Raw genomic sequence first — 12,733 nt, 5'->3', positions numbered from 1 at the left:
TGAGAAAAATTACTTTCTCTCTCGGCTTCATTTTCTCATCTGTTAAAGAGGAATTAGTAACACCCGTCTTCTAAGTCCTTACCTTCTAAGGTTGCTGTGAGGAAAAAACTGAGAGAGGCACGTGAGAAATGCTTATCATAGTCCCTGGGACAGAATAACCATTAGGAAGATAGCGGCCCCATTTCGGGGTCGTGGCAGCAGATGTTAGGAGGCATCGTCACGCAGTGATTGGGATAAGCAGAAGGTCAGGTGACGGAGCCCCACGTACTAACTACCCTGTCCCATCCAGCATATTGTTTCATGTGGGGACTCCAGTGTCTGTGTGCTGGAGATTTCGTCTCAAATCCTTTTTGACAAATAGTGGCCCCCCCCCAAAAAAAAAGGAATAAAGAAAGGGAAAATGAAAAGAGAAAAAGAAAGAGAGGGAGGAAGGAGGAGAGAGAAAGGAGAGAAGAAAAAGCTGACAGAAAATATGGGCAAACTCTGTCAGCTCTCACGTCTTCTGATGTAGATAGACCAGGAGATAGACCAGGTTATTAGTGGCCCGCTTTCTAGATTTAGAAGACAGCTTGGTGATTTGCCCAGGATCGTTGGTGAGTTAGCAATAGAGCCAGGTCAAGCATTTGGGTCTTCTGCCTCCCCCTGGTCTAGTGAGTGTTGGTTGGCAACTCCAACCTGAACATGGAAGGCTAATGGGCATAAGGTGTGGGGAGCAGTCTGCCATGATGTTTCTCCCCTCACCGCAGCCCTAGCGGAGACCAGCGCTAGCCATCGGCTGGGTCTCTTTGTGAATGAGATTAATTCAGGAGAATCTCATGAAAACAGAAGATGGCTCAGAAAAATGATTCTTTCAACATCCATAATAAGAATGCCCCTCCTCCCTGTCCCCCGTTCCCCACCACACACGTTTTTCCATATTTAGACTTTTTGCAAAAAAGCATTAGCAGCCATTGGGTTTATGCTAACTCTTCTAGTGCTAAACTCGTGTTTTGGATCAACCCTTCATAATTTCAGGTGTGGAGATGGCTTGGCATTTTCTCTGATGTAATGATTTCCCCCCCCCCCCCCCGAGCTGTTTTAGGATTTGTGAGGAAATTTTTAGCATCCGGAGCATGGCCTCTGATTCAGAATCCTTGTGCCCAAGCCCCAGCTGTGTCTCTCACGGGGGGGGGGGGGGGGGGGGGGGGAGTGGTGACCTTGGACAATTTCTTTAACTTCTCTCGGCTTCAGTTGCCTCATCTTTGAGATGGTAACGGGCCCTGCCTCAGAGAGTTAGAAGAAATCCGTGAGGGAGTCTCTGTTCAGTGCCTGCAGAGAGTGAGCTCAGTAAATGTGAGCTATGACTAGTGATGAGGCTGTTCTATCTGCAATTTACAAAGCTGATAGACATGACCATATGTAATCTGCGTTGATATTATTTTAGTAAAGCCCGTAAAATTTCGTTTCCCGTCCTAACGATCATTACATGGGATCCACCTGGAGATCATAAGCAGAAACTAGGCGTGATAGCACAGAGACAGTCGTGTGATGTCAAGACCATTTCTAGATTCAGCCACCAGCAAGAATGCTTTGTGTTTAAGAGCTGAGCTAACAGCGGCTTCTTTTAGTTCTTAAAGTTGATCCTTCCAACGGAGTCACATCGCTGAGCTTGGAATGGCCCCAGCTCTCCGGGCTGCCAACAGAGTTATCTTCAGAATCCAAGCTAAGGGAAATGACAAGTGTTCTTAACTTTTTTTTTCCTATGCCTTTCTAGTTAGGGTCTGGAAGGGCCTTCTTCCTTATTGAATACGACCTTTGAAGAAATGTAGTTTGCGTCTTTCCCAACGGAATCAGCTTTCGTATGGAATTCAATGTGCCGTATGTGTCTTTCTCTTCTGCTGAGTTTGAAAGGTGAGGTCAGGGCCCCGTGAATGTTTTGCTCCCGATAACCTGCTATTTTTCTCTCTCAGCTCTCGTCGTAAATCGTATTATGGCAGGCCTCATCTCCTTGGCCAGGTCTTTTAACGTGGTCTGTTGTCAGATGTCCTGTTTGCCTAAGAACATGGGCATCTCTGTCACCAGGGCGTGGTAGCATGGCTGGGGACCGCACCTTCCCTGCACACGGAGCCAGGCCCTGTGGCCCGTTGAAGCCCCCCAGACAGCAGAACTGAACCTTCCCAGGCAGAACTGACCTGCTTGTACATTCTCTGCAGCCTTGAGAAAGTCCCTAAATGCCTCTGGCTTTCAGGTTTCTCATCTCTGATGCTACGAAGTGAGTGATCTCCAAAATCCCATCTAGCATTCTTCCTATGAACGGCGTGTTGTGCTAAGTTATGATTTGTGCCGGGGTTAAGGCTCTCTGGCCAAATAAATTTAGGAAATGCTTCTTACCTTATTCTTCTCTTACAGAGTTAACAAGGCACACGTGCCTATTAATGTCTCTGAGAAGTCCTGTGGTTAAGAAACCTGTCTAACGATGCACAATCAAGCATTTCTTGACTGTAGGTGAATATGCAAATTAAAGCGTTTTTTACTTACTAATTTTGCTGACTGATGACCGCTTTCCTGGGAAGAGTTTCGAGGGGTTCTGAGGGAGACACTTGTACTCCAGGTTCCTAAATGACTGATACAAGGAAAAGAACACACAGCAGTATCTCTGATCTTGAAATGACCTTGTAGAAGTACTGTTGCCATGTTAATTAGAAAATCATTGTGCGTTTTAGTTTCTTATTATGTTTTCAGTTTATTTGTTTACCTTGAGAGAGACAGAGACAAGTGCGAGTGGGGGAGGGGCAGAGAGGCAGAGAATCCCAAGCAGGCTCCGTGCTGCCAGCACAGGGCTCGATGTGGGGCTCGGACCCACGAAACTGCAAAATCAGTACCTAAGCCGAAACCAAAAGTCAGACGCTTAATCAACTGAGCCACCCAGGCTCCCCTGTTGTTGAACATTTTAAACAGTTTTTAAGCAATTGGTTTCTGGATTCTAATAAATCACAACTAACGGAAGCCAAATCTGGGGGGTTCATGGCTTAGAAGGAGCTACTTTATGGGCTAACTGTTCAAAACGCCAAAGTTTCAATACTGGATTGCCCCCCACCCCCGGCCAGCCTTGCGTTGCAAAAAGGAAAGAACCCATGCAAGTTGCTTTCAACTAGAGTCCCGGTTTGGCCCCAGAAAACAGGTCGCCCAGTACACATAGTTTCTCCTCCCCCCCTTTCCTTTAAAATCCAGTAGGAATCAGAATCTGAGATTTCAAGGGAGTAGAAAAAACCAGCTTCCATTACATTTGAAATAAAGCTTATTTAAAAAAGAAAAACATGTAGTCGTGGGGCACCTGGGTGGCTCAGTCCGTTAAGCGTCCAGCTTCGGCTCAGGTCATGATCTCACGGTCTGTGAGTTCGAGCCCCGCGTCTGGCTCTGTGCCGACAGCTCGGAGCCTGGAGCCTGCTTCAGATTCTGTGCCTCCCTCTCTCTGCCCCTCCCTTGGTCTCTCTCTCTCTCTCTCTCTCTCTCAAAAATAAACATTAAAAAAATTTTTTTTATGCAGTCATGAAAGACTTTTGTTCCATCATTTGGTAGAATCCCAAAACACTCACCAAAAAAACATTCGGGTGAAGCATGAAATCACAGTCATGAGAATGTTAGGCATTAGGCATAATCAGAAGATTTCAATCAATGTGACTGGCCTTTCGGCAGCAGCTGACAGAAGTCAGCTCTGTAGATGCCAAGCATTTTATCGAAGAGTGGTCCAGTTGTGATACCGTGTCGGGCGCCTGGTGCTCCGGCCAAGTCAGGAGGACATTATCAAAGGCACAGAGTTCCAGGCAGTGGCCTGGACTAGGAGGAGGGCCGATGGGGTAATCCAGGAGCATGGCTATCTCCAGAGCCGTTTCAAAACAAAACCAAAAAGCCACCTACACAAGGAAGAAAGTAAGCTGGGGACGTGCAGTTAATCAAACTGCATTGAAACAAGTGATCCTGTGGTCTTTCCTTCCAGTGGATAGATTATGGGCTTTCGATTAACCTGATACCTCAGAATGGGTGCTGGTGCCTGTGTCTTTATGACCGTTATTAAATGTTTACCCTCACGCTTAAAACAATTAGGCCAGTTTCCTTCCTCGTAGCCCCGTAAATGTATCCAACGCTGGGGATATTTATCCGAAGTGTCTTTTTTCCATTTAAACTGTCTCCTCATAACGTTTCCATTTTGCAAAAGCCCTGGTGTTCAAAAAAGGCTGGACTGTGGGTGGCAGGTAATCCAACCCAGCATCAGCGCATTCTGGACTGAAGGGAAAAATGCCTCTTTCCTGAGCCTTTCCGGATGAGGTCATTGTTTTCAGACAGCCTGTACCTAATATAAACAGGCTCAAAGTCCATGGCTTGCCTCATACCAGTGTTTTATCAGGGAACAACATCCAAAGCCATGAGGAATAGTTAGGCTGCTAGTAAAAGGAACCCCCCGGAGTTATAGTATTTTTGTTAAATCTTTGTATTTAAAAAAAAAAAAGCAGTAAGAGCCCATCTGGTGAGATAATAATTCATTAAGTGAAAAAAGAAGGCAGAAGGCTTGAGAAGATCAATCTTTTCTCTCTTGGCCTCCTGTGTTTGAGTTATTGTGAAATGACGGGGACCAAAATCTGGATTCTGGATTGTAAAGAGTGGAGGAAAATCCGAGGACTATTCCCGGCGTGTTTTAATGGTGGCTTCCCAGGAAGGATGGTTTTCTGCAGGTGTGATTTCAGGTGAATGGATGTGTTCTTAAGACTGGTCTTTAGAATTGGTAGGAGACAGAGCAGGGAGAAGGGGGTGAGGATTCTGTATGGGAGGAAGGAGCTAGAATCCTGCAGGAAACTTCTCGTTCTTCCTGAGCTGGCTGCGGCACACCCTCTGGATGGCACACCCCTCTCTGGAGTCCAGCTCAGCCCACGAACTCCTGGGAGGAACGCCAGGGCGCCAGCCTTTCCTTTGAGGAGTGGATGTAGTCCTTCCGTGTGCCCAGCCACCTTGCGAAGAAAAGCTGAAATCTTAGCTCTACGGTTTGTGCATGTAAATGACCTGGGAGCAGACTGAGTTCATGGATCCTCATCAAACGGTTGAAGACAACCAAGGTTTGTTTGTTCATTTTGTAAACCTGGCCACATGTGCCGCCTGGGGTAAACCACATCTTTAGAGATGGGGACAGGGGCGTCTGGGTGGCTCAGTCAGTGAAGTGTCCCACTCTTGGTTTGGCTCAGGTCATGATCTCACAGGTTTGTGGGATCGAGCCCTGCTTTGAACTCTGCTGGCAGCACAGAGCCTGCTTGGGATTCTCTCGCCCTCCCTCTCTGCCCCATGCCCCGCTCACTCGTGTGTGTGTGTGTGTGTGTGTGTGCACGCACGCACATACTCTCTCTGTCTCTCTCTCTCTCAAAATAAATAAATATTAAAAGAAAAGTAAAAAAAAAAAAAGGGAGAGATTCAGGGACATTTCCATTGGTTAAAATAGTTTTATGCTTATTATAATACGTTAATACTCTGTTTATGTGCATAACATGTTTTTGTATAAAATACATATATATCAGCATATTTAAAGATATTATTAATATAATGGGGTTTTACAACCCACATGAGTATTTTGTAGCAGGAATCCAGCTAAATTAAATTAACTTTAGATTGGTTTGTTGAAGCGCATTATTTTTTTATTAAAAAAAAATTTTTTTATGTTTATTTAATTTTGAGAGAGAGAGAGAGAGAGAGAGAGAGAGAGAAGAGAGTGACAGAGTGTGAGGAGGGGAGGGGCAGAGGAGGAGGGAGACACAGAATCTGAGGCAGGCTCCAGGCTCCGAGCTGGCAGCACAGGGCTTGAGATCATGACCTGATAGAACGCTTGAAGACTGAGCCAACCCAGGTGCCCGGAGCACTTTAAAAAGAGCCCTTAGTGACTGTGAGTAAATCTGTGATTCCCCTTTCTGCTCCTGTACTCTCTTTTTCTTTTATAATCCATTTCCATGACAATACTTCTGTGTTAACCTAGCTTTGAGATGAATTCTTTCCTTTTTATGAAGCAGTTTTTCTGCCCCTGCCTGAGGCACGTAGGTGCTTTGATTTTGGAGGCCATCTCTAGAAAGCTTCCCCTTACAGTTGTGTTTTGTGGGAGTTTGTTCCCCGGTGAGGCTGGCTTCAGGGGTGACCCAGCTTATCCTGATCAGCTTCGCCAGGGACTGGGAGACAACACCCCAACTTCAGAGGCGGCCCGACACAATCTTGTAGGCTGCTCCATCGAAACCAGCAGACTGTGTCGATTCATTTGATGCTTCTTTTGATGCTGGACCCCTTAAGATAAGGGATGGTGACGTATTTTGGCTTCGGCGAATAGGCTGGTGGGTAAATCCGTGGAAGGCAGATACGCCCTGGACCCTCCCACCTTCACTTGTGATCACGCTACTCTTCTCAGTTTACCAGGCCCTCCAGTGAGCTCGGGTTTGCCTTCCTACCCAGGACAGGTGGGACCGGGGAGCCCGGCTACGTTGCACTTCACAAGTACACGCTTGTTGAGACACACACAGGGGCCGCAGGTTGGCACACTCTATACGTGATGAAGTGTTCGTGCTGGCTTCTTGTGCCGCGAAACTTTCTCCGGCAAATGAACATTATTTTGAAAGACGGCGCTGACTTAAAAATCTGGAAATGTTTCATATTCTTTATTGACCTGCCTTAGACCTTTCCTGGGAAGACAGAAGTGGACACACATCAGAATAAGAATGTTTAAAGCTGACAGCGGGCAGTAAGCCAGCTGTGCCGAAACTAGTTCCCCCTTATTCTTTCTGAAGGGTGACATCACCTGATGTCACAAAAGGCCCCTAAATTCTTGGGTAATCTCTGGGCTCTCCTCAAAGATAGAATCTAAACGCTAATGATGATACCGTGCATATTAATGAGTATTAATGTATTACTAGTATTCAGAGTTGGAAACTAGGATTCTATCCCTTCTCCTAAGCGAAAGGGATAAAATGAGAATATCTCAAGATGTCTGCATGTCTCTATTTTGAATAAACTTGAAGCCCTCTGTTTTCCCTGGACTGGAAGAAGAGTGGATGTTAGTTTTGATTTCCAGGAAAGATAGGGCAGGTTTTAGAAAACCTTACGTGATAGAGAGATTATAAGTAAACAGAGTGAGCCATATATCTGATTATATTTTTTGAGGTCAAACTGGCGGGAGGGGTGGGGGGAAGAAATTTCTTCAAAAGAATTTCATTTCTTTTTTCCTTTTTTTGACTACTCTCTTTCCACTCCATGGCATATTTTTAAGGGATTTGGAGTCTTTCCACTGGCTGCCAGCTGGAATTTACAGAAAGTGTATCTCTAGAACACTCAACAGTTGACTTGAATCTCGGTCATAATTAAATTGGAAGGTTGGCAGATTATTCTGAGACTCAAAAACAGGCACACCTTATGTTTGAAACAGAAGGAGTTTCACTACTCTGCATTGTTTTAAAAGTATTCTCCATTGGGAAAATTGATAATATATTTTAATTACCTATTCTTTAAAGAGAAGGATATTCTGAATGGCTATGTAATGAACAAGTTTAACCATGCTTAAATTTTGTCTCTTATTCTTATAGCTGGATCCCTCCCTGATGCTTTAAAGTTTTAACAAAGCTTTCCCTGCCCACCCATCCCTCTTTAATAAGAGTACATCATCCTGTCCTTTCTCTCCTGGCACACCTTAAAAGCATTAGCTAGTTAGATGACTTGATTTACTACCTTCTGCTCTAAACGATATGCTTACAGCTGGTGTTTGCATACAATTAATAGTACTTTAGGCATTGGAGACACCCAGCCTTCTCTTTTATATTAAAATCTAACCATTGGGGGCACTTGGCTGGCTCAGCCAGGGGAGCATGTGATTCTTGATTTGGGGGTTGTGGGTTTGGTTTGAGCCCCATGTTGGTTAGAGATGACTTAGAAATTAAATCTTTTAAAAGATCTGTTTGTTGACATGTACCTCTCCATCGTAACATATTTTAAAGGTTGGGGTGATAGTCAGGATATCAATTCAGAACATTGGGATTTTGCAGGGCCTGTCTCTAAATGCCATTCCTTTCCAAAAAGGGGGGGAAGGGCAACGTGCTGATGAACACGCCTCTGAGATTTCATCTGAGAGGGTGGAATGCTGGACAGGTTTTTCTGCTTTAAGAGGCAGTTACAGCTGCCACAGCAAATGAGCTCTGCCAAGGTCGGTGACCAGTGGGTCAGTTAGAGCATGACATTGCCAGGGACGTGCCCCAGCAGTGGGAGCGGGCTGCAGGAACACTGGCAATTGGGTTTTCATGGAACAGTCGACAACAGAATGGGCCTTGAGAGGTCTTGTCCCTGTCTCTCCTCCCCCTCTGCACTCGATGCTTGCAGGCTCCCTAGCTTCTGACTGCACCACATTACCTTGACCGCCCTTGAAGACCACGTATCTTGAAGATCTTAATAGAATAGAAACTCCCTGAGCCTGGTATTACTCTTCTTTATAATACTTTTCACGAGAATCATACCTCATGCTGACACATGGATTAAAGTGGTAGAGAGAGCTAGAAGGTGAACTGGGCTGCACCGTGTTCTTAGAAAAAAGGTCACTGTGTTAGTGGGGTGTATTATTTTGTGGAAGGCACATCTCTGGACTATTTTTAAGTGACTTAAATGGTCTGTTTCCCCTATTTTTCCTATATAAGGTGTTGTTGGCTATGTGAACCCTCAAATGCGTGTACAGATTCATGAATTTAATTAGCCATTTTACTTTTGAGGCTCTTGGCCCCACCCATGTCTCCTTTCTTTCTTTTTTTTTTTTTTTTTCAACTTTAAAGGCACTCTCGCTGTAATGGTTTCTCTCTAATTGGTAGCTCTTCCTTCTCGAGGAGGGTCTACTGATGTGTCATTGAGCCCTCCCTGGACTTGGACTTGGCAGGAAAGCAGGTCTTTAATGTTCTCTGTGTTATCATTAATTTACTAAGCATCTCTCAGCAGGTGGCAGGCACTGTGCTAGGAGCTAGGTACTGTGCAGGATAAATCTCGGTCATTCAGAATCTATACCCTTGGAAGGACCACTGGCATTATGAGCCAGAGATGAGCTGGGCACCTAACCTACATGATAAATTAACAAGTACCTGATTAGGGTGAAGAATGCAAGTGTTGGAATATAAGACGAAAGGGGAGGGAGTCACCTAAGGAGATTCGGATCCTGGGAAGGCCCAGGGGTTCTCTGGGATAGAGATGAGTCCAGTGGTTTTAAGGGCCACCACCTGACCACAGATCTCTTCTCACCATGGCTGTAGCACGGGGGACGTTTGCCTCTTGTTCTCAGGGACCATCTGTGCCCATCATTACTGCCAGTGCCGCAAGGATTGGGGACTTATTTTCCCCTTCCTAAAAAGTGGTATTCTTTGAATTTCCAGGTTATTTTTTCTAGTGTAAACCTATAATTTTGGAGTTGCAGAAGGAAAGCAGGTTACTTCTGGACACAGTGTCAAGCTCTTGAGCTCTAGGGACAGAGAGATGTGGTTCCCATCATGGCTTGGATACCTACTATCTTATAATGTGCACAATAAATGTGCACAAAAGTGGCTGTCACACAGTATTATTTTATGACACTGTGGGTTTCAGCCTGGGTGGCACCAACATGGGGCCATCGACCCAATGATGACAGCTCTCCAATGACTGTGGATACATAGGTCCCCCTGGGACACAGGGGACCTCTGGTTATCACCAAGCAGATAAAGAGGATTCGCCGCCATCATGTGAGATCCGTGGAGGGAGCTGTGTGTTCAGAGAGCAGGAGAGCCACAGAGAGGCTACAAGAAGGATTAGGGCAAGGATACGCCAAGAAACTTCCTAGGATCTAGCCTTCCAATAAACTTGCAGATGTTCTGTCTTTATGAAGAAGAAATATTTGGTTTTAGTCTCTTTATGATCCTCAGAGCATTTTAATAAATTTCTGGCTTTAAAGTTTTCTGTTTGTTGCTTTTCTGCACCATTCACACCCATATTCACGTTTAGAGTAACGAGAATTAAGATAGCTAAAATGTTTTGAGTGCCTCTTGTGTGGCACACGCATTGCCAAGTGGTTATATATCGTATCATCTCATTTAATTGTCTCAACAACTCTGGGATGGACACACTAGTATTATCCCCATTTTATAGACGAGGAAACTGTCGCTTCCAGAAATATCTTGTCCGACACCACGGTGAGTGGCAGACCCAGACCTTGAGCCCAAGTTTAATTGTAAAGTTTATTCTCTCATTAACTCTCAAATCCCTAAATATGAAATGGCTAGGAGTATAAGATTTTCATAGCTACAGTGTACATTTTAAATGGTAACTATTCAACTTACTTTTTAGGCCAAAGGGGCATATAGAATGCCCCTCCTAAACCAACATCTGCTAACCAGCTAAGCTGCTTCACCTTTAAATTTTTTTTTCCTCTGAATACATTTGTGGGAACTTTTGTCCACAATGCCTGTTTTTCAATAAATTTTAAAAAACAACCCTAGGGATTTCATCTTTAATGAAAATAAAAATAGACTTAAATAACTGTTGAACACCTGCTGTAGACTACAGTGGCTAGATAACTGGAGATACAATAGATGTGGTCCCTACTCTAGTGGTGACTTTTGCGGGAAAATATATAGTATAATAGAATTTAATTGGGATGCCGGGGTGGCTCAGTCAGTTGGGCATCTGACTTCAGCCTAGGTCATGATCTCACTGGTCTTGAGTTCTAGCCCCGCGTCAGGCTCTGTGCTGATAGCTCGGAGCCTGGAGCCTGTTTCAGATCCTGTGTCTCCCTCTCTCTCTCTCTCTGCTCCTCCCCCCCCCCCCAAAAAAAAAAACATTAAAAAAAATTTTTTTAAATAGGAGATTTTAATTTAGATTGGGACACCCTGGGGGCACCCGGGTGGCTCAGTCGCTAACTTCAGCTCAGGTCACGATCTCGTGGTTCGTGAGTTCGAGCCCCATGTCGGCCTCTGTACTGACAGCTCAGGGCCTGGAGCCTGTTTCAGATCCTGTGTCTCCCTCTCTGTCTCTCTCTCTGCTCTTCCCCCACTCACACTCTGTCTCTCTCAAAAATAAATAAACATTGAAAAACAATTGTAGATTGGGCACCCTGGAAGGCCTCGCAGAGGAGGTGGCATTTAAGCTGAGGCCCAACTGATAAATAGGAGTGAGCATGGAGGTGGTGGGAACCATACAGATTGCCTGGAAGAGGGAAGAGCGTGTGTGAGGTCTCTGATGTGGAAACAAAGTGTGGCTTGTTCAAAGAACTGAAAGGTAACCTCTGTGACTGTAGCACAGTGAGAAAGGATGAAGAGACGAAGGAAGGGACACTTCATAGTGCATGCCACAGTAAGAGCTTTGGATTGCATTGTGCAATGACCAGCTGTTGAAGGGTTGTTGTACAAGTTAATGTGGTAACGTTTGGGGTTCTTTTAATTTTTTTTTTTTTTTTTTAATTTTGAAAGTGATTACAAGTTAATTGAGAGGCATTGTGATGCTGGTGGGAAGATCTTTGAAAATGAGAGAGAATGGATTCTAGAAATAGTCCCCAACGCACATGGTCATTTGATTTACAATGAAGGGGCCACTGCGTTTCAATAAATGGTGCTGGAGCCACTGGGTATTCATGTGGGGGGAAAATGAACCTTGATCCCTATCTCACACCATTTGTAAAAATTCATTTGAGATAGACCATAAAAACTAAGACAATCAACTTCTGGGATAAAACACGGGATATCTTTGTAACCATCACTCAACGCTGCTTTCTTTTTTTTTTTAAAGAACCAAAAGCAAGCACTAGCCATAAAAGGAAAAAGTTGTTTAATTGAATCTTCTTAAAATTAGGAACTGTTCATCAAAACTCATCGTGAAGAAAATGAATAGGCAAGCCACCATCTAGGAGAAAGTAATTGCATTAGGTTTACCTGAAAAAGTACTCCCATCTGATGTGTATAAGGAACTCCTACAAATCAGTAAAGAAAAAGCAGATAATCCATACTTTACAAAGGCATGTATGTCAGGGGCACCTAGCTAGCTCAGTCGGTTAAGTGTCTGATTTCAGCTCAGGTCATGATCTCATGGTTTGTGAGTTTGAGCCCCATGTGGAGCTGTGTGAGGCCAGCTCAGAGCCTAGAGTCTGCTTCCGATTCTGTGTCTCCCCCTCTCTCTGCTCCTCCCCTGCTCGTGCTCTGTCTGTCTCTCAAAAAATAAACATTTAAAAAAAATTTTTTAAAGGCGTATACTTCACAAAAGGGGATATCCAAAATGGCTGATAAGCATATGGAAAAAGTCTCACTATTGTGAGTCTTCAAAATGTAAGTTAAAGCCCCAATGAGCTGCCATTATTCATCTACCAGAATGGCTAAAATTAAAAGGCCTGATAGCACTAAGTCTTGGCGAGGGTCTGGGACAACTGGAATTCTCCTGCCATGTTGATGGGAGTACGCACTGAAGCAATCACTTTGGAAGAGCGTTTGCCAATACCTTCAAAAGCTAATCCACACCAACCATACCCTAGGTGTATCCTCAAGAGAAATGAGCATGAATGTCCACAAATGGACACGTCCAGTAATATTCATAATAGCCCCAAACTGGAAAAACCCAAACATCCCCAAACAGGAGAATGGATGAATTAGTTGTGGTTATGGTGTACTATTTGGGTGGAATATTACCCGGGGGGAAGAACTGTTGATACACATGGATGAATGAACAGGTATTATGCTGAACAAAAGGGTAC

At 44.5% G+C, this 12,733-nt stretch overlaps 1 protein-coding gene across 3 annotated transcripts in view; it reads left to right on the top strand.

Annotated features, from left to right (window-relative positions):
- The window catches only part of ABLIM1 (actin binding LIM protein 1), a 292,950-nt gene that overhangs the window by 78,412 nt on the left and 201,805 nt on the right, over positions 1-12,733 (top strand). Inside the window, exon 1 of one of the 3 annotated variants that reach the window (XR_009252641.1) lies at positions 4,930-5,087. The exons of 1 other annotated variant lie outside the window; for it this stretch is intronic. The gene's annotated coding sequence lies outside the window, so the exon portion shown is untranslated. Of the gene's footprint in view, positions 1-4,929; positions 5,088-5,813; positions 5,903-12,733 lie in introns of those variants that run through there. One more of the 3 variants, XR_009252656.1, reaches the window with a different exon arrangement.

This window comes from Neofelis nebulosa, chromosome 13, assembly GCF_028018385.1.
Source record: "Neofelis nebulosa isolate mNeoNeb1 chromosome 13, mNeoNeb1.pri, whole genome shotgun sequence".
NCBI lineage: Eukaryota > Metazoa > Chordata > Mammalia > Carnivora > Felidae > Neofelis > Neofelis nebulosa.
This window is presented reverse-complemented; position numbering and strand designations above follow the sequence as displayed.